Genomic DNA, 4,229 nt, shown 5'->3' with positions numbered 1-4,229 from the left:
GAGTTTAAGAAGTGTTTATTTTCTTTTTGAGTAGTAGCCTCAGGTCTTCTAGTGGCTCAACCATCCACCTAGAATTTTCAGGCTGTTCTGGTCTTCTGGATCCTGGGGAGACTTAGAGGAAGAGGTGGATTCACAGGGGTGGCTGGAATGTGATTCTTCAGATTCCTGTAACCTATCACTAAGGACAGGTTCAATCCTGGACAGATGAACCCAGCTGATGACTCTCTGGAGTTTGACTGCTGTAAGAGTGCTCAGCAAGACTTGGTAAGGACCCTTCCATTTGGGGAGTAGCTGGTTGCCAGGGTACTCATACTTCCAAGTCTCTGAAGCTACCCAGTCTCCACATTTTACAACAGGGTAGCTGGGACTGTCATCTGGAGCAGGCTGCACTCTGTTGCCATATTCTTGTATAGTCTTCTGGACCTGGCCCAGATTCATAATGTACTCAAGATGAGCCTGGGTTTCTGGGTCAGTTAGCATGTCCGGAGTAAGGAATGGCCTTCCGTATGTCATTTCAAAAGGGCTTAGCTTAGTAGTTGTTTTAGGAGCTGCCCTGACCCTTAAGATGACTATTGGCAGCAGGCGATACCCTGACTCTGACATTTCCTGACAGAGTTTTTACCCAAATTTTCTTTACAGTATGATTATCCTGTTCCACTTTTCCTGAGGACTGAGGTCTCCAGAATGAATGGAGGTGGTATTTAATTCCTAAAACCTGCAAAAGCTGTTGCATGACCTTTGCTACCAACGAAGGTCCATTGGTCACTCTGAAGGTGACAGGGCAGGTGACGGGGCAATCTGAATCTAGGAATAATTTCCTTTAACGGTGAATTAGTCACTTCAGCTGCCTTCTCTGTTCTACTGGATACGGCCTCTATCTATCTAGTAAAGGTATCTATGTTGTGCTTAGTCACTCAGTCGTGTCCGACTCTTGCAACCCCATAGCCTGCAAGGCTCTTCTGTCCATGGGATTCTCCAGGCAAGAATACTGGAGTGGGTTGCCACTTCCTTCTCCAGGGGATCTTCCCAACCCAGGAATTGAACTCAGGTCTTCTGCATTGCAGGCAGACTTTTTACAGACTGAGCTACGAGGAAGCCCCGCAATGTATCTATAAAGACTAATAAGTAGCTGAAGCCCTGGAAAGAGAGCATCTGAGTGAAATCTATTTGCCAGTCTTCTCCTGGGTACGTCCCATATCACGAGACAAGACTAGCAAGAGGAAGAAGCTGATTGCCTCCTGGATTATGGGTGGCTCAAAGAGCACATGCTTGAGTAACTCTTTTGTCTCCAGGAGCCCTTTCCCTGTAAAAAGTTGGAAAATAATCATAGACATTGTATCTCTCCCCAGATAGAGTCATGTGGCCCTTTTATAATTTTCTACTTGTCAAAGAGAGATGAGCAATTTCTGATCTGTGTGCCACCCATCTCTTTCCATAGTTTTCCCTCTGTCTCGTGCCCAGTTCTCTTTAGAATCCGAGTCAGTTCAGTTCAGTTCAGTCGCTCAGTCATGTCCGACTCTTTGCCACCCCATGAATTGCAGCACGCCAGGCCTCCCTGTCCATCACCAACTCCCAGAGTTTACCCAAACTCATGTCCATCAAGTCAGTGATGCCATCCAGCCATTTCATCCTCTGTCATCCCCTTCTCCTCCTGCCTCCAATCCCTCCCAGCATCAGTCTTTTCCAATGAGTCAACTCTTTGCATGAGGTGGCCAAAGTACTGGAGTTTCAGCTTTAGCATCATTCCTTCCAAAGAAATCCCAGGGCTGATCTCCTTTAGAATGGACTGGTTGGATCTCCTTGCAGTCCAAGGGACTCTCAAGAGTCTTCTCCAACACCATAGTTCAAAAGCCATCAATTCTTCGGTGCTCAGCTTTCTTCACAGTCCAACTCTCACATCCATACATGACCACTGGAAAAACCATAACCTTGACTAGATGGACTTTGTTGGCAAAGTAATGTCTCTGCTTTTGAATATGCTATCTAGGTTGGTCATAACTTTCCTTCCAAGGAGTAAGTGTCTTTTAATTTCATGGCTGCATTCACCATCTGCAGTGATTTTGGAGCCCAGAAAAATAAAGTCTGACACTGTTTCCCCATCTATTTCCCATGAAGTGATGGGACTGGATGCCATGATCTTCGTTTTCTGAAAGCTGAGCGTTAAGCCAACTTTTTCACTCTCCACTTTCACTTTCATCAAGAGGCTTTTTAGTTCCTCTTCACTTTCTGCCATAAGGGTGGTGTCATCTGCATATCTGAGGTTATTGATATTTCTCTTGGCAATCTTGATTCCAGCTTGTGCTTCTTCCAGCCTAGCGTTTCTCATGATGTACTCTGCATATAAGTTAAATAAGCAAGGTGACAATATACAGCCTTGACGTACTCCTTTTTCTATTTGGAATCCCAGTACCTGGTTATAACTAAGTTAGAAGGTGTAAGGGATGGAATTAGAGCCGTTTTGCTGATGGGCATCAGGGTTATTCTCTTTGCTTCCAAATCTGCCCTGCTCTTTCCTTAGGAAATTTGAGAATTTCTTTTGGTGCCTGTGGAAGTGAGTGACTGCCACCTATTTTGGTTTTTGAACACTTAAGATGTCCTTTTCATTATAGGGGACTGGAATGCAAAAGTAGGAAGTCAAGAAACACCTGGAGTAACAGGCAAATTTGGCCTTGGAATACGGAATGAAGCAGGGCAAAGACTAATAGAGTTTTGCCAAGAAAATGCACTGGTCATAGCAAACACCCTCTTCCAACAACACAAGAGAAGACTCTATACATGGACATCACCAGATGGTCAACACCGAAATCAGATTGATTATATTCTTTGCAGCCAAAGATGGAGAAGCTCTATACAGTCAGCAAAAACAAGACCAGGAGCTGACTGTGGCTCAGACCATGAACTCCTTATTGCCAAATTCAGACTTAAATTGAAGAAAGTAGGGAAAACCACTAGACCATTCAGGTATGACCTAAATCAAATCCCTTATGATTATACAGTGGAAGTGAGAAATAGATTTATGGGCCTAGATCTGATAGATAGAGTGCCTGATGAACTATGGAATGAGATTCATGACATTGTACAGGAGACAGGGATCAAGACCATCCCCATGGAAAAGAAATGTAAAAAAGCAAAATGGCTGTCTGGGGAGGCCTTACAAATAGCTGTGAAAAGAAGAGAAGTGAAAAGCAAAAGAGAAAAGGAAAGATATAAACATCTGAATGCAGAGTTCCAAAGAATAGCAAGAAGAGATAAGAAAGCCTTCTTCAGCGATCAATGCAAAGAAATAGAGGAAAACAACAGAATGGGAAAAACTAGGGATCTCTTCAAGAAAATCAGAGATACCAAAGGAACATTTCATGCAAAGATGAGCTCAATAAAGGACAGAAATGGTATGGACCTAACAGAAGCAGAAGATATTAAGAAGAGGTGGCAAGAATACACAGAAGAACTGTACAAAAAAGATCTTCACGACCCAGATAATCACGATAGTGTGATCACTCACCTAGAGCCAGACATCCTGGAATGTGAAGTCAAGTGGGCCTTAGAAAGCATCACTACGAACAAAGCTAGTGGAGGTGATGGAATTCCAGTTGAGCTATTCCAAATCCTGAAAGATGATGCTGTGAAAGTGCTGCACTCAATATGCCAGCAAATTTGGAAAACTCAGCAGTGGCCACAGCACTGGAAAAGGTCAGTTTTTATTCCAATCCAAAAGAAAGGCAATGCCAAAGAATGCTCAAACTACCGCACAATTGCACTCATCTCACATGCTAGTAAAGTAATGCTCAAAATTCTCCAAGCCAGGCTTCAGCACTATGTGAACCGTGAACTTCCTGATGTTCAAGCTGGTTTTAGAAAAGGCAGAGGAACCAGAGATCAAACTGCCAACATCCGCTGGATCATGGAAAAAGCAAGAGAGTTCCAGAAAACATCTATTTCTGCTTTATTGACTATGTCAAAGCCTTTGACTGTGTGGATCACAATAAACTGTGGAAAATTCTGAAAGAGATGGGAATACCAGACCACCTGATCTGCCTCATGAGAAATTTGTATGCAGGTCAGGAAGCAACAGTTAGAACTGGACATGGAACAACAGACTGGTTCCAAATAGGAAAAGGAGTTCGTCAAGGCTGTGTATTGTCACCCTGTTTATTTAACTTATATGCAGAGTACATCATGAGAAATGCTGGACTGGAAGAAACACACACTGGAATCAAGATTGCCCGGAG

The sequence above is a fragment of the Bos javanicus genome, chromosome 6 (genome assembly GCF_032452875.1).
Source record: "Bos javanicus breed banteng chromosome 6, ARS-OSU_banteng_1.0, whole genome shotgun sequence".
In the NCBI taxonomy this organism is placed as follows: Eukaryota; Metazoa; Chordata; class Mammalia; order Artiodactyla; family Bovidae; genus Bos; species Bos javanicus.
This window is presented reverse-complemented; position numbering follows the sequence as displayed.